Source organism: Chrysochloris asiatica, unplaced genomic scaffold (assembly GCF_000296735.1).
Source record: "Chrysochloris asiatica unplaced genomic scaffold, ChrAsi1.0 scaffold00213, whole genome shotgun sequence".
Taxonomy (NCBI): domain Eukaryota; kingdom Metazoa; phylum Chordata; class Mammalia; order Afrosoricida; family Chrysochloridae; genus Chrysochloris; species Chrysochloris asiatica.
In genome coordinates this window covers 1216488-1238343 of record NW_006408731.1, presented here as the reverse complement: position 1 = coordinate 1238343, position 21856 = coordinate 1216488, and the positions used below count along the sequence as shown (strand labels likewise).

General features: G+C 40.1%; 7 non-coding genes across 7 annotated transcripts; 3 read left to right on the top strand and 4 right to left on the bottom strand.

Annotated features, from left to right (window-relative positions):
• Positions 1-1460: 1460 nt before the first annotated feature.
• Positions 1461-1542, bottom strand: TRNAL-AAG. The gene has a single exon. It is a non-coding gene; the product is annotated as a tRNA-Leu (tRNA).
• A 799-nt stretch (positions 1543-2341) lies between these two features.
• On the top strand, positions 2342-2414 carry TRNAM-CAU. Its single transcript has one exon. It is a non-coding gene; the product is annotated as a tRNA-Met (tRNA).
• Positions 2415-7505: 5091 nt separating this feature from the next.
• TRNAM-CAU lies at positions 7506-7578 on the bottom strand. Its single transcript has one exon. It is a non-coding gene; the product is annotated as a tRNA-Met (tRNA).
• A 6099-nt stretch (positions 7579-13677) lies between these two features.
• Positions 13678-13750, bottom strand: TRNAF-GAA. The gene has a single exon. It is a non-coding gene; the product is annotated as a tRNA-Phe (tRNA).
• Positions 13751-14816: 1066 nt separating this feature from the next.
• TRNAE-CUC lies at positions 14817-14888 on the top strand. Its single transcript has one exon. It is a non-coding gene; the product is annotated as a tRNA-Glu (tRNA).
• A 1902-nt stretch (positions 14889-16790) lies between these two features.
• On the top strand, positions 16791-16872 carry TRNAL-AAG. The gene has a single exon. It is a non-coding gene; the product is annotated as a tRNA-Leu (tRNA).
• A 1043-nt stretch (positions 16873-17915) lies between these two features.
• Positions 17916-17987, bottom strand: TRNAE-UUC. The gene has a single exon. It is a non-coding gene; the product is annotated as a tRNA-Glu (tRNA).
• Between the last annotated feature and the right edge of the window lie 3869 nt (positions 17988-21856).

Genomic DNA, 21856 nt, shown 5'->3' with positions numbered 1-21856 from the left:
AGAGAGAGAGAGAGAGAGAGAGAGAACAGACACACAGAAGGCAGAGAAAACAGATACAAAGAAGACAGACACACAGGCTTGAAGCAAGCTGCCAGACAGACTGCTCAGAGACTGACATCACACACAGAACTAGCACCCCATAACTCTAGGTGGGATATTTGAAGAGGCAAAAGAAAGAGAAAGAAACACTCGGAGACCAGAGTGAATAGAAGCTGACAGGCCGATAGCCCGGACACAAACTGTGAGGCTGATGGCCTTTCTGCCCAGAAAGTATGTCTGCCCAGAATGAATCCAGAACTATCTTTCCATCAGTCTTTTATTTCCTCTCTTTAGGGAAGAGATCTTTACAGAAGAAGAATGGTATTATTCAGATAAGACAATGCTTAATGATTCACAGAGACAATCTTTAAGATAAATTAAGCCAGTAAACCTTACTTAAATCAATATTCCTTTCTTCCTTACTGGGTTTAACCTTCACTTGGATCAAACTCATTGAACCCAGGGTGGTCCGAGGGAGTTGCCTCCATTGTCCTTAATCCCGTATTCCCAGAATTTACCACTCCACCCCCAAGTGAATATACCCCGGGCAGTTCCTCTCCAGAGCCTCCCTGCTTAATCCCAGTAAATCTGTCCTTGTTCGTCCTCTGAGGGAGTTTCACTGCCTTGGTTCTAGGGGGAAAATCTTGACCTTAGAAACTTAGGGGAATATTGCATTTCTCTGTGGACATCCAGGGCTCATGTATGAAATTATTAACAAGCACAACTAAACAATCAGATGAGGGACAGTTTGCTAAGTCTGCTAGTTGGCCAGAGTCTGGTCCTCAGAGCCTGCGGCCTGTACGGCCCGCCACACTCGGGCCCACGTGACCCTGAACTCCTGACCGGGTCAGCGTGGTCTACAACAGGTGCACCCACTCAAGCCATGGTATTTTCAGTGGTTTTATATGCATATGAGAGTTGAAAAATGACTAAGGAAGACTTTAGAAGAATTGGTGCATTGAGTTATGGCTTTGGAGAACTCAATGGAACTCAAAAGTACCATGGACTGCCAGAAAAACATATCTGTATTGGAAGAAGTACAGCCAGAATGTTCCTTAGAAACCAGGATTGCTAGACTTTGTCTTTCATATTCAGACATATATCAGGAAGGACATCAAAAATGACCAAGACCCCCAAGGAGACATAATGGTAGCAGCAACGGGGCTCAAACATAGCAACAACTGTGAGGATGGAGCAGGACAGGGCAGAGTTTTGTTCTGTTGTTCGTAGAGTCGCTATGAGTCGGAACCAATTTACAGGCACCTAAGAACAACAAGAAGAGGTGTTGAACACTGTTCTGAGAGCGATGTATCTGAGCATTATCACTGGACCTACGAAAATGTAAGTCAGGAAAGGCTAAGAACCTGTCTGGCCTTGTCGTCTATGAAAACTAGGTAAATTGAGCGTGAAGGAAAAAAGTCTGGCAGCGGTGGGATTCGAACCCACGCCCCCGAAGAGACTGGAGCCTTAATCCAGCGCCTTAGACCGCTCGGCCACGCTACCGCCCACGGAGTAACCCATTCCTTGCACTTTCCCAAGAACAAATATCACCCATTTTTGTTTCATTTCCATTTCCTTTTCGCCTGCAGCTCTGCGCCCCTGAGAGGATTTCTCTATTCAGCGCTCTCCTGTGTAGCCTGAGAACCCCCTGCTTCGCCCAGACTGTCAATTTTCGTCCCCACAGCTTCCACAAAGCCCCTGGACTGGACGCCGAGGGTAGCACGGAAAGAAACACCTGTCTCGTTTGTCACCAACACAAGGGACCGAGGACTCCCGAGGACGCTGCTTGGACTCTAGGGAATAAGGCCCTGGGCTCCTGGAAAGAGCACGTCGGTCGTTTGATTTGAGACCCGGAGCTGTAAAGAGAAGAAAGCAAATCCTTCGGCCAGCCCTCTCGTCCTGCCCTCTCATTCCTTGCAGGGAGCCGCCCCCCAAAGCCTCACCCGCGAGGCAAGTCCTGGCTGCCTTTCTCAAGCCTTACGGGCGCGTCTACGCAGGGAATCCTAGAGGGAAAAGCTGTTGTCTTTGACCAAACAGTGAGACGAGAATCCAGGGACTCGTACAGAATTTCCGCAAAGACTGGATTTAGTTGCCCTTGGGGCTCCAAAGTGTCACAAGAGGGGGGGAAATCCTGAAGGGAAGTGATGTCAGTTTCTGTCTTGTTCCGCATGGTTTATCATTCATTGTCTTTAGAACACTAATCACAATACCACTTTACCTTAAAAAGCTACGAGTTTGAGTACTGAAAACCGTTTCTAACAATCATCATAGTAGAGATTTCGAGAGCTCATTGACAGCAGTTGCCTCCTTAGCGCAGTAGGCAGCGCGTCAGTCTCATAATCTGAAGGTCCTGAGTTCGAACCTCAGAGGGGGCAGCCGATGTTTTTGTTTTTTAGTTTCTCTTAACCCCAAACCAGCCAGACTACAATGAAGGAAGTTGACAATTCTTTGATATTACTCTCTTTCACTCACTGTTCCAAGGTGCGTCCGTATTAACATATTGTTGCTCGGTTTTGTATCTCTCCTTAAATCATCTCTGTTCTTCGAGGTTAGGTCTGGAAATAAACAACTATGCTTCCCAAGTTCCTGCCAAATGTCTTCCTCTTGGGTCTTCTCAATGACAGGAATCAGAAGGAGTATGGAAGACAGAAGAGAAGAAGGGATTGTTTTTATAATTTCTGATCTTTCTAATAGAGTCAATACAACTATAGCAGTTGGATCCAACTTTCATTTTCTTTATGGACCTCTGAACTGCTTAATTGTGCCCTTACAAAGATGTCAGGAGCAGAAGCAGCAGCAGGGCATACTTTCTCTTCAGAAACCCCTGTAATCTGGCTTCCCCCTTGGTCCCTTAGGAAATAGCAGCAGCAGGACTGTGTCCTCTCCTTAGAGTCCAATGGGACCCTTTCTCAGAGTTCCCAACCTATTCCCTTTTGTTTCGCTAACAAAAGGAGATGACAGCTGATTCCCACAGTTATTATCTCTAGGTTACTGCAGTGTTTCCTGTTGAAATATCTAGTGTTATTTCTTAAGTAGACCCTGAGTAATACATAGAAGCAATGTCAGTTTTTGTCAACCCACCTGAACGTATTCTTGTGTCATGAGAAAGATACATACCAGGTATGAGAGGAGCTCTTTCTATCCTAGGTACTGGCTGCAGCAGCCAACTCACAGCCACCAATGTGAAGTCAGAGTGAGAAATAAATACTTATTATTGTGTTGTTAGATGACATCGAGTCGGTACTGACCCATAGCGACCTTATGCACAGCAGAATGAAACACTGCCCGATCCTGGGCCAACCTCACTACTGTTGCCACGCTTGAGTCCATCGATACTTCCACCTGGCCAATCCATCTCAGTAGGGGTCTTCCTCTCTTTCTCTGACCCTCTACTTTACATGATATCCTTCTCCAGCAACTGGTCCCTCCTGACAACATGTCCAAAGTATGTGAGATGAAGGTTGGCCATCCTGGCCTTCAAGGAGCACTCTGGCTGCGCTTCTTCCAAAATGGATCTATTGGTTCTTTTGGCAGCCCATGGCACCTTCAATACTCTCCTCCAATACCATAACTCAAAAGCATCAATTCTTCTATGGTCTTCCTTATTCACTGTCCAGCTTTAGTATGCATATGAGGTTATTGAAAATACTATGGCTTGGGTCAGACTCACCTTAGTCTTCAAGCTGACATCTTTGCTCTTCAATACTTTAAAAAGGTCTTGTGCAGCAGATTTGTCTAATGCAATACATCATTTGATTTCTTGACTGCTGCTACCATGAATGTTGATAGTTGATCCAAGAAGAATGAAGTCCTTGACAACTTCAATCTTTTCTCCCTTGGTAAGAATGTTGTTTATTGGTCCAGTGGTGAGGATTTTTGTTTTCTTTACATTGAGATGTAACCTATACCCAAGACTGTCCTCTTTGATCTTCATCAGTAAATGTTTTAAGTCCTCTTCACTTTCAGCAAGCAAGGTTGTATCATCTGCATATCGCAGGTTGTTAATGAGTCTTCCTCCAATCCTGATGCCACGTTTTTCTTCATATAAGTCAGCTTCAAACTCACCAGCTGCTCCTTGGAACCCTCATATAGAGTCACTATAAGTCAGACCTAACTCGGCAGCATTTAACAACAACAACAAATGGTACATTATATTCCTAATAAATGTTTTGAGTGAAAAAAATTTTGTTGGTAAAATTAATGAATTACCATTTGATGACAAAAAAAAAAAAAAAGGACAGACAAAATAAATGCATATTTTGAAACAATATAAAACCTGCAATTAGAAATCCCAAGATTAGTTCTAAGATTATAGATATGGTCAATACATTGAAAGGACAAAGGAGTAGATTTGAAGCAATGGAAGCCCAAATTGGTGAGCTTGAAGGTAAATTTCACAGTGCTAGAAGAACAATCAGGAGAGAACAAAAAAATCTGAAGAAAGCCTAAGAGCTATGTAGGACACTCTGAAGAGGACTAACATATGGGTGATCAGAATTTCAGAACAGAAAGAGACAATAAAAAGCACAGAAGAGTTGTTGGAAGAAAACTTCCCTAAAATCATGAAAGATGAAAAATAAGCATACAAGAAGCTGAATGAACCCCAAATAGGATAGATCCCCAAAGAAAATCACCAAGACTTAATATAATTAAACTTTCTAAAACCAAAGTCAAGGAAAGAATCCTGAGAGCAGCTCAGGAAAAAATGACAAGTTACCTACAAAGGAGAACCAATAGGAGACTAAGCTCTGATTTCTCAGCAGAAACCATGAAGGCAAGAAGGCAATGGGATGACAATACAAAACTCTGAAAGAAAAAAATGGCCAATAAATAATCATATACCCAGAAATTAAAGGAATTTGTGATAATCAGACAAACTTAACAAAAAATACTAAAGAGTGTTCTTTGGACTCAGAATGAACAACAGCAGACAGTAACCTGAGATTAGTATACATGACAACACCAGCCTGAACTCAGTCCAGATATAGAAGTATTAAAGTAAAACAGATCAACAAGGCTGAGAATAGGGAGTCAGGGTTATCAATTTATAATGAAGTCAACTACCAAGGAAAAATAGGGAATACTGTGGCTGAAAAACTTCCTAATGGCTACCAGTTGCTCCACAGGAGAAAGATGAGACTTTCTGCTCCCATAATATTTACAGCCTCAGAAACCCTCTGACTCATCTCATGGTCACTATGAGTCAGAATTGACTCCAAAGCATACCACCACCACCAGCAGGAAGTCAAGTAGATTTCAAGATAAAACAGACTGTTTTGAATGGGGAAAAAATAATAAATTACAGGGTGACTTCAAAGAAAATGAATACACTTTTACATCAAAATAAAAAAGATTTAGTAAACATTAATGCAACAGAAATGAAAATGACAGGAAAACCTACAAACAAAATGAGCTCAGCACAGAAAATTATATGGAATAAAGAAACCAGCAGCACCACACACACAAAAAATAAATAAAAAAATAAACATTTACACAGCAAAATGACCCCAATAAATTTACGCCTATTGATAACTGTACTGAATGTAAATGAATTAAATGCACCAGTCAAGAGACAGAGAGTAGCAGAATGAATAAGAAAACAGGATCCTTTAATATACTGTGTGCAAGAGACAGCTTAAATGTCCATCATCAGAAGAATAGTTATGGCACATACATACAATGGAATGCTACATAATGTTGAAGAATAACAATGGATTCGCAAAACACGTCGCAACATGGATAAATGTGGAGGACATTATGCTGAGTGAAATTAGTCAATCAGAAAAGAGCAAATATTGTATGAGATCAATGTAAAAAGTTAAGAAAAGATATTCTTGATAAAATAACCATTCTATGATGGTTACAGGGAAGATTGTTGTTGTTAAGTACGTACCATCAAGTCATTTCCAACTCATAGTGACACTGTACAGGGTTTCCAAGGAATGGCTGGGGAGTTGAAGCTACTGAACTTGTGGTTCAAATTGACATTGCAGTCCAGCACATTAACCTTCAGCGCCACACAGGGAAAGTGAAGCAGGGAATATTATTCACGAACTAGAGGGTAGACACATATTAACATGGGTGATGAGGCAGGCAATATACAAGGAGGTTGGCAGAGGTAAAATGAAGGTAGCGGGAGACACAGGGAGGAATGCAAGTGTTAACTGATGGTACATGGAGGGTATTGCAACCATTGTAATGAAGCAAAGTATATGATTTGGTGAATGTAAAACTGATGATCTGCTCTGCAAACCTTCAATCAATTCACAATTAAAAGTTAAAAAAAAAAAGGGACGGGGGAGGACAATCAATTACCCAGTAAAATTTTCTCTCAAATATGGTCATGAAATTAAGACAGTTCTAGATAAACATAAATTAAAAGAATTTGTTAAAACCAGACAACTTTACAAAAAATGCTAAAAGGAGTTCTTTGGACAGAGAACCAACAACAGCAGACAACAGTCTGGCATTCATATACATGACAGTATCACTCAGAATTCAACCCAGATACAGACGTGTCCAAAGTGAAACAACCTGCAAGACTGATAATCGGAAACGAGAAATAACAGTTTGCAACAACAATAATGACAAAACATCAGAAAGTCAAAAAGAGGGAATAATGTAGTACCAGAGCTTCCAAATGAAGAGGAAATCAAGTAGATGCTAAGAAAAACAAAACAAAATAAAAAACCTAACTGTAACTTTAAAATTAGACCAAGCATTACCGCTAACCTTAGCCCAACCCCTACGTTTAATCCTAACACTAAATGAAGCTGTAGGCCTAAGCCTTGTTGTTAAGGGCTATCAAGTAGCCAACCTTGTTAGTAGTCTGGTGCTTATCCTGCCTCGCCACACCAAGACTCCAGGCCTAACCTAGGACTAGTCATAGTCTGAACCCTAACCCTAACTCCTTATTCCTGCCCTCCCTCCTGCCCCCTCCCCCCAGCCCCTACATATTAGAAGACTACACATTTTGCTTGAGAATGTCAGGCTGGGAAGATCAACTTCCATGACATATTCTAGTAACTGGACTTTTAAATAAAAATAATAACTTGGACACTTAGACAAAGAGAACATGTGAATTTAAGGGAAGAAAAACTAGGTTATAATCAATCTTTCAACAGCAATTTTTTATGCCAAACATATTGAAGCCATTTACTTAAGATAGTCAAGGGAAGAAATTGTGAGCCAAGAATTACATATCCAGTAAACTAATTTACAAATATAAAAGACACAAAGTGTTATCAACATGCAAGAACATGCATCAGGAGGGCAAACATTTATTGTTGTTGTTGTTAATTTTTACTCATAGTGGCTCCAATTAGGTTTTCAAGGAATGGCTGGTGAGATTGAATCCCTGACCTTGAGGTTCAAACCGACCTGTGGGTTAATTATAGTGCATTAACCCAGAGCGCTATAATTTGACGACTGTGACATTCTTTCAAAGAATTTGGGCAAAACAGAGCTGCCCCCTCTGAGGCTCGAACTCAGGACCTTCAGATTATGAGACTGACGCGCTGCCTACTGCGCTAAGGAGGCAGGTGAGGGTTTGACCTCATTATTATTCTTACCACTGAATTTTACTTTCTTGGACTGGCTTGATTTTACTATCTTAAATTGCTTTCATCTTAACGAAGTCTTTCTTAGAACTTGAATAGTGCAACAGCTTCTAAGACCTGAATAGGATGAAGAAAAATAATTATATATCCATTTGCCTTCTCTCCCTACTCTGAACAGATTACTCCACTTCTCACATCAGATGGAAATTTTTCTAAACTTCCTGTTCAGAAACCTGCTTCACCGCGTGTGTATTTTGTTCTCCTCACTACTCCTCTCGCCTTCCATACAGGATCTTTCCCATCAATATTTAAACACGTTCAAGTGTTTACTGTTAAACAATAACAAACTTCCTTTGACTCCGCAACTTGGTCTCCAATTACATTGTCTCTCATTTACCCTTCACAAACTTCTTGAACTGTCTTGTCCTCTGTACAGGAAAGAAAAGTAATTCCCAAGTTTCACTTTTCAACCGACAGCAATTTTCACTGATCAGTACTTGGTCGTGAAGTAGTTCCTAGAAATGTGGGACTTGAAGATTTAAAGGAACTTGAAGGTTTAAAGTGCCAGTTTTGGGAATCTGCTATTATGTGGGAGCGGTAATAACAGAAGCAGACAAGGTGAAAATCTGGTTTACCCATTTCTCTTGGTCGGCCAGAGCACTGAAGGTCCCTTTTCTAGAGAAACTCCTACGCTAGCGGAAAGTTCCGACTTCAGCTTTTCAGAATACCGGTTTTAAAGCAACGGTGATTTTAATGTGAAACAGATAGGGCATAGTCCCTGGGTGATGCAAACGTTTACTTTCAACTGCCAATCTAAAGGTTGGCATTCAAATCCACCCAAGTGGCACCTCAGATGAAAGACCTGGTGATCTGCTTCCGTAAAGATTACAGCCAAGAACACACTGTGGAAGATAGTTCTACCCTGTAACACATAGATTCACCATGAACTAGAATCAACTCGATGGAAACAACGTTTCTTTTTGAATAGGGCGTATATTCTCTGCCTTCTGCAGTCACTGCCTCTGTTTTCCCTTGACTGCTTCTGAAGGTACCTTCTTTGATTTTCGGCTCACAATAATGAACTACTCGTAGTGATGCATATTAAATGTGAGTGTGTCATAGTTGTGAGGGTGAACAGGTCGTCTTTGTATCTGCCTTTGAAGTAATTGTTGCCTGAATCAAGAGTGTTAGTTTATTTATTTTTTAAAATATTTTGACTACTTTGTCTTGTATTCTAAGAAGTTAGATAATGAAAGCGATATTGATTACAATGCCAAGATTAGCAGGACCCAGTTGTCACTGAAAAACATGACTATGTTATTTTAATAACAAATGGAAAGGCACATACAACTGGATTAGGAAGGTAACCATCCAAATGTAACATACCTCACAATGGATGGTAAAGAATTTAGGATTGAGAATGATGGAGAATTCCAAGAGAGGTGACCCAAAGGAATGTGGAAATCATTGGACAATATCTTTGATATCCCATATGAGCAAAGTTTTACTAAAGGTAATACAGAAATGGCTGTAAGCATACATTGACAGAGAACTTTCAGAGGTTCAAATGGGATTCAGAAGAGGATGTGGAATGAGGGATTTCATTGCTGACATCAGATGGATCTTGGCTGAAAGCAGAGAACACCAGAAAGATGTTTACCTGTGCTTTATTGACTACGCAAAGGCTTTCGGTTGTGTGGATCATGACAAGCTATGGACAACATTATGAAGTATCAGTATTCCGGAACACTTAATTGTGCTCATGAGGAATCTGTACCTGAACTAAGAGGCAGTTGTTCGAACAGAACATGGGAACACTGAATGTTTTAAAAAAAGAAAGGTGTACGACAGGTTTGCATTCTTTTACCATACTTATTCAACCTGTTTGCTAAGCAAATAATCTGAAAAGCTGATTTATATGAAGAAAAACATGGCATCAGGATTGGAGGAAGACTCATTAACAACCTGTGATATGCAGATGATACAACCTTGCTTGCTGAAAGTGAAGAGGAGTTAAAATACTTACTAATGAAGATCAAAGACCACACAGTCTTTGGTATGGATTGCATCTCAATGTAAAGAAAACAAAAATCCTCACCACTGTACCAATAAACAACATTCTTACCAAAGGAGAAAAGATTGAAGTTGTCAAGAACTTCATTCTTCTTGGATCAACTATCAAGACTCATGGAATAGCAGTCAAGAAATCAAACGATGTATTGCATTAGACAAATCTGCTGCACAAGACCTTTTTAAAGTGTTGAAGAGCAAAGATGTCAGCTTGAGGACTAAGGTGCACCTGACCCAAATCACAGTATTTTCAATAACCTCATATGCATGAGAAAGCTAGACAGTGAATAAAGAAGACAGTAGAAGAATTGATACTTTTGAGTTATGGTGTTGGAGGAGAATATGAAAGTTGCCATGGGCTGCCAAAAGAACCAACAGAACTGTTGGTTGGAAGAAGGGGGCCAAGATGGCCAAGCTTCGTCTCTCATAATTCAGACATATTGTCAGGAGGGACCAGTTGCTGGAGAAGGATATCATGTTTGGTAAGGTGGAGGGTCAGAGAAAAAGAGGAAGACCCCCAGCGAGATGGATTGGCAAAGTGTCAGCATCCATGGGCTCAAGCGAGACAACATTTCAACTCATGGCTATGCTTTATAGGGTTTCAAAGCCTCATCCTTCACCCACCGAGCGGCCGCTGGGTTTAAAGTACCCACCTACCTTGAGGCTAGCAGTCCAGTGCTTGTCCTGCAGTGCCACTAGGGCTCCCTTAGTAAAGATTGTAGCCTGGGGACCCCTATGAGGTAGTTCTACTCTATCCTATAGAGTTGCTATGAGTGAGAATTGAGTCGACCGCACGGCACACAACAACATTCTTCATCAGGCTATAAATTCCTTGCAATCTTGAGTGTGTAGTGGGTTGAGGTGTAAGGGAACCGCGGGCAGGTTGGTGGTCCAATCTTAGGCGGGTTGCAGCTTCCCGCCCGGCAGCACCTCACTAATCAGCGCTGAGCATCTGGGCGCGCACCTGTAAGCCCAGCTCCTTGCTGAGGCCGAGGTCAGCAGGTCGAGGTCCGGGACTAAGGCGCTGCGTGGAGCGGGCGTCTACACCTGGCGTGGCACTAACGTGGGGCTCCTGGGGGAGCCGGGCACAGGGTTGTCTAAGGAGTGGGGCCCAGGTCAGAGAAGGAACAGGTCAACTGTACATGCTGGGAGGCAATGGGGTTGCGCCCCAGAGCTATGTCCGACAAGACCCGGTCTCTTTTCTTCAAGTTCCCTGTTCAGGATTTTCTTTTTTAAAAAACCATTTATGTTTTACTTTAGTATTATGTTCGCTCCAGGTGATTTCGTGGGCCGGGTCACATACTAACTGTTGGCATGACTGTCTGGTTTTCCACGCATGAAAGAGTGTTTCTTTCAGACAGTTGGTACCTGAAGAAGCTCATCTTAGTGCCCATTGTCCTGGAGGTTTCTTTTTCTTTCTTCCTTCCTTCTTCTCTCCTTTCCTTCTTTCTCTCATTTTTCTCCTTTCTTTCTTTCTCTCTCTCACTTTCTCTTAGATAACTGTAGGTTCACAAACAGCTATAAAAAATTATACAGATTCAAGGAACATGCTAGTCTCTTCAGTGTACTGGGTTGATGTTGTTGTTGTTGTTAAGTGCCGTCGAATCGGTTCTGACTCATAGCAACCTTGTATAGGGTTTCCGAGGAGCAGCTGGTGAGCTTGAACCGCTGACCTTGTAGTTCAAATGGCTTTGCAGTCTGGCCCATTAACCCACAGGGCCCATTAACCCACAGGGACTGGTAATTTAGACACTGGCTACAAAAATGGGGGGTAGGTGGGCTATAAAGGCCTTACAAACTTTCATGGGTGTACTTAGTTTCAGAATGAGGGATAAGGTAGAACCTCCACCGAATAGTTTTCCTCTTTTCCAGATGGGTCTGGTGAAAGGGGGTGGGTGATGATGCTGACCGGATTTTATGATTCAATTGTGAATAATTGTAAGCAGGATTCATTGTGAGTGTCAAAACTGTAATTGTAAAAGATGTATAAATAAAAGGGGGGTAGTAGTTAATCTTTCATTCCAGGAACAGATATCTCAGGACCAAAAAGAAGGAAGAGCACAATTATAGTTTAAGATCCCTACCTAGATAAGCATCTACAACAGAGACATTGCAGAGATGATGGCATGGAGAGAGAGAGCAGCTGGCAGCTAGGATTGTGGGCAAGAGGTTGGCTTGCGAATATGCCTTTTATATTTTAAAAAGAATATATATTTTTTGTTTTGTCTTGAATGTTTGCATCAAATATTTTTGCTTTGCTCATTTGTGAACTATAGGATGTAAATGGGGACTCACAGGGAGGAAGTAGAATAACTGTTGTTGCATGGAGGGGACTGCAATCATTGAGATGAAACAAAGTGTATGATTTGTTGAATGTAAAGCTGATGGTGTTGTCTGTAAACCTTCACTCAATTCACAATAAAAAGTAAAAAAAAAAAAAAATATATATATGGGGAGAACCCGAGTATTCTTTACCTATACCCTTTGCAAAGCAGCAAGGTAATGTGCCTTTTCCAAATACTCTTGGGTAAAGGGTACCTGGGTCCTCTCCATAATATTTTTTTATAGCTGCATGTGAATCTACAATTGTCTAAAAATACTACAAACAAACAAACAACCAAAAAACCTGAGGTCAGGACCCTGAGAAACAGCCATTTCTATGGCATCATTAGAGGAAATAATAGCAAATAATTTAAAAAATTAAATGGAGCAGTGACAGAGCTGGGGGGGCGGGGGCGGGAATGGGAAAAACTCAAGTCCAAGGTCCAAAGGAACAGGGCTTCAGGAAGCAAGCATTATGAACAGATTTGCATTCTGTACAAAATTAAAACAAATTGTAAAAAAGAGCCAAGGCCTGGTGGCATTGGAGTTAAAAAAGTAGAGTCACATACCCAACTTGTCCCAAACATACTTCAAAGCTTTCTAGTAATTTTATTTAGAAAACTTTTAAAAAATTTAAACTGAAAAAATGAGAAACTGATGAGGCAAGGAAGTGGAGGCAAACAGTTCTTGTATTGCAACTGTGCTTGGAAATGTGGGCATTTTGTAGTGTAAGAAAGCCAGTTAAGGGAGAGACATAAAGGTAGAAAGAGGAGAAAGAGAAATAAATGAAGCATAGTCTTTAAGGAACAAGGAAAGGGACAAAGACTTAAATTGATTATTAGCTGTGGCAGTGAAGAAAGCCTTTCGTCTGAGTAGTAAGGAAGAATGCTTGGCAAATTAAGAGGTAGAGAAAAGGAGGCTGAGGGAATAGTCTGGGTTTCTCTCTCACTTCTTCAACGCTCAGTTCCCCTAACCCAGCCAACATCCACCTGTTGAATTAATTCAGGTGGCTCCATGTTCCAAGGACCTTTATTTCAGCCCTCCTACCCTGCTACCCTTTTCTGAATCGCTTAAGAGAACACTTAAAAAATATCGAGGAGATATGACGATGAAAATAAAACGTTATCGATACCCCTCATATTAAACTTCTCTCTTCCCACATCTATCTGGAGGACTAGTCCCCCTTTGTTATTAGAAGCTGATAGAAAATAAGATTAGAGGGGAAAATAAATTAATAAAGTAGAGATTAACAAGAGGAAGAAGGGGCCTCGAGGCCCCCTTGACTTTGGGTTATAAAGTTGTTTGGACAACTCCATGAGATAGAAGCAGGATTGGATTAGACAGAGATGAATGTTGTAGAAGACGAACATAGAGACGAACATAGCCCGAACAAAGAACGTTAAAGATAATATTAAGCATTATAAAAAGTGGTTCTCCTTTAACACGTTTACTTCTGACGCTTTTTGTCAACTGAGACGCCCAAACCCAAATCTCTCCTTTTGGATTAACATTTCAACTGCACAGTACTCCTGTGACTTCCTTTTGAGTTAGAGAAACATTTGTCTATTTTCTTTCAGTTCAAAGGAATGCATCGTTATTTGCAAGGAAGATTACCATTTTTTTTTTTTTGTTTGCAAGGTAGAGTACCAAATTTTTTGTTATGGGCTCCAAAACATGAGCTCCTATTTGCCGAAACCCGGGATCGAACCAGGGACCTTTAGATCTTCAGTCTAACGCTCTCCCAACTGAGCTATTTCGGCTCCGCCCACAGCCGCTTTGAAACAAAGTATACTGACTTTATTACTTCAGTCTTTGATTCCTTAAATTGATATCTACTTCATGGTCGTGGATTTCATTTTACTTAGATTTACAATAAACGCCCATGGAAACAGCGGCCATGAAATAAAACGACTTATTATATTGGGTAAATCTGCTGCAAAAGACCTCTTCAAAGTGTTAAACAGTAAAAATTTCACTTTGAGGACGAAGGTGCAAGCCATGGTATTTTAAATGCTTCATATGTATGCAAAAGCTGGATAATGCTTTTGCATACATAAATAAAAAATGTATACAAAAGCTGGATAATAACAAGGAAGATAAAATAAAAAATTGATGCATTTGAATTATGGTGTTAGCGAAGAATATTGAGTATGCCATGGACTGCCAGAAGAACCAACAAATAATGTCTTGAAAGACGAACAGCCAAAATACTCCTTAGAGGGAAGGGTGGTGAGATTTCGTCTCATGTACTTTGGACATTGATCATGAGGGACATCACACCTGGTAAAGTGAAGGATCTGAGAAAAAAAGGAAGACTCTCAAGGAGATGCATTGACACAGTGGCTGCAACAATGAGCTCTAACGTAGCAAGTACTATGAAGATGGCTCATGATTATGCAGTGTTTTCATCTGGGTCATTGTGAGTAGGAACCGAGTTGACGGAATCTTAAAAACAGTAACAACTTAGTAGACACCATCAAGGATAAATAAAAAACAGTTTCTTTTTCGAATGCTCTTCATATTATGAGGAAAAATGCAAGATAAATAAATTAATGTGATAAGAACTGTTGGAGTTAGTTAAATGCTACAATTTGTCTCCAGTTCAATCCACTGGCTCCGGGCACAGCAGGAGTCTCCATTCAATCGCATGTTCCGTGAAAGACTCCTTCTTTTGCATTGTCAAACTTCCTGCCTTGTCCTGATTGTGGGTCACAGAACAGGAAATTCATACATTAAAGACCATAACCTAGCTCTTTATTGCTGAAAAAGCAGAAAGTTCATATCTTACTTAGCACATAAGGATATATCAAAGCTCTTCGAATACCTTCCCTGGTGGTCTAGTGGTTAGGATTCGGCGCTCTCACCGCCGCGGCCCGGGTTCGATTCCCGGTCAGGGAAATGTCTTTTTAAAATTATTTAAATATTTAAAATTGTAAACTTATAAACCTAGAGCACAGGCCTAGCTTTGAAGTTTCAATTGCAAAATGATAAGCCATAATACTTTTAATGAATTATTTAACAAGCACTCGGTATTTCACCAGTGGCCGGCATGGTTCTAAACCCTTTAAAATAACTCATTCAGTTCGGTAATTCAGTGAGGGGGGCATTTCGGAGACAATTGATTCTAAAAGAATTGGTTATAAAAGAAAGATGAGAGAGAGGAAATGGGAAATTCAATCCTAGGATGTTTGATTTAGCTTGCTGTTTACGAGCTTCTAAAGCCGCGAATTTTGGAGCAGTAGGAGTTTTGAAATACAGCTCCAGATGATCTAGATCAGTTTCACTTTGCTCCACCTGAGTGTTGGGAGGTAGCTCCCAGAATTACAGACAGTCTTTTTATGCTTGGACCTAAATGTTTTCGGAACTACTGGTCTCTCTAGCGCCTCCACTTGTTCCCCGTTATCAATGCACAATTTGTCGGGGTTGTCCTATGAGGGGAAAGACCACAAACATCAAAAGACCACAAAACTTTTTCGAAAAAGACGTCTCTGAACACCTGAAAAAATTTTCAACTAAATCTTAGTAAATAGAGATTTACTAATAATTATTTCTAGAAAATAAAATCTTTGTTGCTGTGAGAATTGATTTTGACAAGGATTGGTTGTCTCTGAACTAGTTAATTCCAGTGTTGGGGCATGAAATTTTCTTACTTGGTTTGTCTAAAGAGCAGCCACAGATTTATTGCTTATTCTTTCGTTCTTATTTCTTATAAATGTTTGGTGCACAGGTGATCTCTCCGGATGTTTCCAAACAAAGATAGAGGTGCTCTGATCTGACTTTAAGAACAGATGAGGACATGGCGTCTTTAACGATTATGGTAAAAGAAGTAGCAGGGTTTTTTTATTTTCCCCTCACAAATTAAGTTAATTCCACATTCTTTCTCTTCTGTCCCCAATATATGAATTTACAATTTCCAAAACCTCTTTTAACTCGAAACATCCCTTTATCATCTTACCAATTCTCTCCTTGAGTTAAATAAATTTTGACACATATGTAAGGTAAATTTCTCTAAGAAATTTTACTCTGACATAAACTTGAAAATAGTATAGCATGTCAAATTTGTGGATATACTACAGTTATTCTGCTCCTTTCCATCTAACCTTTCAGAGGAAATTAATCTAGATTTGGTGGCAAATGGTTCTGAACTCCACTTTCTTCTCCCCATGTCATGTTTTGTCTTCTCTGTAGAGCAGGAACCCCTGCTGCATTTCTTTTTATATTTCTGCTTGTAGGGAGCAGTCTCTGTGGGAACCCTAACTGTTCTTGGGGAAGGGTCTATTTTGAGTTATTCCTGCTTTTTCTTTTTTTAATTTTAATTTCTCCACAACAAATTAATTGGGTTAGAGCAAGCAGTTCTCACTGAGAAAACATTCAGTAATGTTGCAGTAAATTCTGTTCCCTCATAGATTGATTCCTGGACTGCGCTTTTTGGCCCTTTCGTTGGTGTAAGCGGAGGTACTCGCTTTCTGGTGTTGGGTCCATGGGGGCTCCCCGCTCCAGTTTCATTTGTAGTGTCCTCTTGGTCAAAACCACAAAACTTACTTTCCGCGGCGTCGGGGCTCGCGCTGGAATCATTCATTGTGACTTCGGGACAGGTGTTTCAGGTACACTATTCTCACCACCCCCTGTAGCCTGTGCTGGGGCGAAGTGTCGAGACTCGAATTGGGTAGTGGCTGAATGCCAGGTAGGGATACTTGGGCCATATTAGAAAGAATAGAAAAGAATTATAAAATACCCGTGGCGGGACGAAAGGAACAATATTTACTCTTAAAGTAAAAAAATAGTAAACGGTTTCCAGACGGTAGCGTGGCCGAGCGGTCTAAGGCGCTGGATTAAGGCTCCAGTCTCTTCGGGGGCGTGGGTTCGAATCCCACCGCTGCCAAGACTTTTTCTGCTTCATTCCTGCAACGGTAAATTTATTCTTGAAGACTGTTGTAACCAATTCTTCTCAGAGGTTAGGCAGGTTCTTCTGAGTTCTATCTTTCAGAGCTGATACCAAGATAAATTAAACAACTCATTATTGAGCAGCAAATTTAGTATAGGTACAGTGGATGCAGGAATAGGTAGCATGTAAGAAATGCTTTCATCGCTCCTACTCCTGGTTGTACGCTGTAGGTTAAGCACGGGACTGACGAACCCACAAGGTCGGTGTTGCGGCGGCTCAAACCCACCAGCTGCTCCTCGAAAACCATATACAGGTTCGGTATGAGTCGATGGCATTTACGAAGTCTGAACAGCTGTTAGACTTCTGGGATTCCCTTGTAACGGGAGACATGCTTCCAAATTATTTTCGGATTCAGCCTCTGTTTCCGCCCCCCACCCCACTCCCACCCCCTCACCCCCGCTCCAGGCAGCGAGGAAGCCTTTCATTTGGAGAGAAACAGCAGCACAGAGGGTCCATACTCTCATGAAACTCAGAGTTTTGTCTTGTGAAGTTCACAAGCATTAGATAAATTATTGTTCAAATATGGAGCAATCACCACTAAAATAATGTTTTTTCTGTGTAAAATTCGAACCCTAATTATAAGTCTAAGAACAAACAAATTTGTCTTACAAGTAGAACCAGAATGTTCTTAAAAGGCAGGAGGGCAAGAATTCCTGTTAGTACTTTGGACTTGTTATCAGGAGGGGCCAGTCCCTGGAGAAGAACATGGTGGTGTTTAGCAAAGTTAGTGAAAAAGAGGAAGATCCTCAATGAAAGGATGAACACAGTGGTAGCAATAAAGAGCTTTGGAAGCGTAATGGTTACGAGATGAGGCTTCCTGCTCCCATTCTACAACAATGGGCTGAAGAGCAGGAATTTTGAGGATGATACAGGCAGATAATGTTTCTTTCTGTCATACTCTAGGTGAACTATGGATTAGACACCTAAATAACAATCTCCAGCAACCCACAGCACCATACCAGGACTACAAAATGAGCACATTCCCTGACCGGGAATCGAACCCGGGCCGCGGCGGTGAAAGCGCCGAATCCTAGCCACTAGACCACCAGGGACAGACAATTCTTAATAAATGGAAGAACAACTTGAGTGATAGTTCTCCATGGCTATCTCAATTTCTGAACTTGTGAGAAATGTGAGACGCTGCTTTTTGATCTGAAACATCTTTTTAAGAACAGCCTTGGAAGATATGAATAGTATAGTGTCTCCCTCTGCAGCCAAGCATAGGCACTGTTTACTGGGCACGCAAATCTCAGGATTTCTATTTTATAATGAAATCCTGGTGTAGCACTGTGGGTTAATGCTTGCAAAGCCGTTTGAACTGCAAGGAGGGTGGTTCAAGCTCAACAGCTGCTCCTTGGAAACTCTATACAGGGTCGCTTTGGTTCCGAATTGACTAGGCGGCACTTAACTGCATCCCTATGCTTTCTTTGTATTTGATCTTTTTTTTTTTCTCCTTATTTGAAAACATTAGTTTTTATTCTCTTGGAGCTTGCTTGCACAAACTAGGCTCTATGGATTGGTTTTCTAAAGTTATTTTTTGTTTGCTTCCTTTTATTATACTTAACACATACAGAAACATAAGTAGCTAGTATGGAAGTTTTGAAGCCTATTAAAATGAACACTTTTGAAGATGTCACACAAGATCTATAACTACACTGCTCAAAACAATGACCACTACTTACATGTAGCTAGCTATTTAGCATTTGAAATGTGACCAGTATGTTTGAGGAACTGTATTCTAAAAAAATTTTTTTTTTAATTTTAAAAAGTATTCTAAATCAAATTATTGGAAAGTTTTGAAGTATGTTTGGGACAACTTGGGTGTGTGACTATTTTTTTAGCTCCAAATTTCATGAAATCTAAGTGCAGATCAAGTATTTACACTAAGATGCTCGAAGTGTAAAATACCCACAGGGTTTGGAAGACGGAGCACAAATAAAAAATGTAAACTATTTCATTTTTAAAAATTTTTGATTACATGTTAAAATATTTTAGAAAAAAATTTTTAAATTAACTTTACTTCTTTTACTTTTAATGAGAAAACTGAAAATTATTTATGTGGTTGGCATTAAATTTCCATCAGGCAGCTCCAAGCTAGAACATTATTAAGCTTTACATAACCTACATGCTACTCTATTCCCATCACTCTTTCCTTCATACCTAATCACTATCTTGAACTCTTCATTGAACCATTACCTTACTTCAAAAATAACTTACACATATGAATATCATTCTCCCATCAACAAAATAAAATATCAACACTCCAGGATGGCCCAGAATTTAAGTTAGAATTGCCAGCTTGCTAGATCCTGGTTAAGGACTGACGAGAGAAGAAGTGCTATCAAGGGATGCATTTTAGGTAATTATTCTTCAGTTGGGCTGAGCATGTGAATTCCAAAAGTCACATACCCACCACAGTTAGTGAAATAAATGTTCTGCACATGTATATGCATTTTCCAAAAGCATATATATGCTGTTGTGATCAATAAAAACTTAGATTCTCTAGAAGAGGACAGCTTCCCTTACGTGTGGGTGTCCTCATACTCATGAAGACTGGAAAACCACTGCTAATTCTCCAGACATTCTAAGATCTGTTCTGAAGTTGTGTTGTTTTATCTGAAAGTCATATATCCAGTTTCGTCCAGAACATGCTGCAATTTTCTGCAGAAACTGAACCAAAGGAACAGTATTTTAATCATTGCTTTTTGTATAATAGATCATGTAATTCTCTTTGGATTTATTACTAGAAAATACTCTCTTGGAGTCCTTGTCCTTCATTATTAACTATGCAAACCCAACATTTCCCAAAATGTTTTGTGAAACAACTCATAAAAATTCTTCAAAATGGGCTGAGTTTGACCATGTTCTGTAGACTCCTGTCAACCTGGAGATGAGAGGAGGAAGGGCTGGTTGGTCCAAAGTGTGGTGAGACCTGGGGACTCCTGAGTTCATGGACAAGGACATAGACACAGATGGCTAGAGCTGAGAGTGAACTGTCCAGCTGATATGAAGTGAAGGGAGACACACAATAAGACCCAAACTTGTAGATAATATCCATTCAATCTAGCTTTGATGGCTTGATGATCAGAACTCAACTAGAGGAAGATTTGAAAAAAAAACAAAAAACTTTTTGATAAAGGTAATAAAAGTATAAATTGCTACAATTTGATGAACTTGACCTATACTTACATAGTAGCTCAAAATACCAATTGAGAGGGAAGAAGTCTTCACATCAAGTATCAATCCTATCCCCTTTGTATAGAGGGCTGATAGGGATAGGCAATTTAGACATTGCTTACCTAAAATGGGGGTGCTATAAAGGCATGAAGTGACTGGCTTACAAGTTTTCAAGAGGGAGTTTAGTTTCAGAGTGTGTCGGGAAGGTAGAATCCTCACTGAATAATTTTCATCTTGTCTAGACAGGTCTGGTGAAAAGAGATGGGGATAAGATTCTTATGATTCAACAGTGAGTAATTGTTATCATGACTAATTGTGACTGTCACAACTATAAAGGTAGACGTTCCGTAACAAAAAGCGGGAGTAGTTAATTTTACATTCCAGGAACAGGAACCTAGGACCATCAATGGAGAGCATGAGCAGAATGTAGGACTCTATTCAGAGAAGCAGCAGCTTGGGATAGAGGCAGAGATGAGGACATGGAGAAATAAGAGCATCTGAGGACTCTAGACTCATGGAATTAGAAAGGTTGTGTGCTGGAGGCCTGGAGGCAGGCTTGCAGAATGTGCCCCTTGGTTGTTTAAATGACTATATATTCCTGAGTGTTTTTGTGTACCTCTCAAAACAAAACACCAGAGGGAATAGAAGCAAATACTGTTGAATGATGATGCACATAGGAGATTGTAATCATTGCAATGAAACGATGAGTGTAAAACTGATGTTCTCCCATGTAAACGATCACTCAATTCACAATAAAAACTTGAGAAAAAAAATTTTCTTTCAAACGTGGTCAATTGCTTTTGGAAAAACAATGCTTATGAGCTCCCTTGTTTAAGATTCAAAATGGACATGAGGATATTATAGGTCCTGAGAATTCTTTGAGAGCATAAATAAAACACCACCAGGCTGGTATTTCCCAAACTTATTATTTTTCAATTATTAATTTGTAACATACCTCTGAAAAATGCTGTTGATCTCTTCTCTTATCCAGAAAACTCAGAACTACATTTGATTCTCAATTATTGGCATTATGCTAATGAACTTGTCACAATGGAATTCCTTTCTAGGATTTTCAAATTCTATTTTAACAACCTAATTGTATGGGGGGGGTGTGCTTCAAAAAGTTCATGGAAAAATTTCATTATCACTTAATTTCAATTTTCCACTAACTTTTTGAAACCCCCTCATTTGTGAGTATTTATGTTAATTGTGTCTGCATTTATGACCTGAAAACACTTGGTAGAGAAAGGGATAGATGCCAGACCGACACTGGGAGACTTGAAAAGATAGATATAATTCACTAGTAAATTTAAAAGAGCATTTCATATGTTGTGCAAAGACATGGCAATTATTTCAGATATGAGCAGTTAGAAAAAATTTTTTGTGTATTGATAACTTAAAGTAGGACAGGCTTCATGTTCTTTCTATATGTAAACTGCTGACTTCTACTTATCTATAATTTAAAAATCTGCCCATCTGCTCTTTTCTGAGTCTCAACAGTACCGATCCTATATAGTACCATTGAGACTTCAAGTATAAACAAGAACACATTCTGCTTAAAGAAAAAAATCAATGCTTATCAATAAAAAATGCTTTTTTTTTTCTTCCTGAGTTTAGATATAGCTTCATATTCAATAAGATTTTGTGTGGGCATATGGAAATTGCCTAGATAAGCCTGAGCATTTGAGCATCATTTGTGGAGGATTTGCTAGTCATGTGATCCTGGGCAACTTTCTTAATCTTT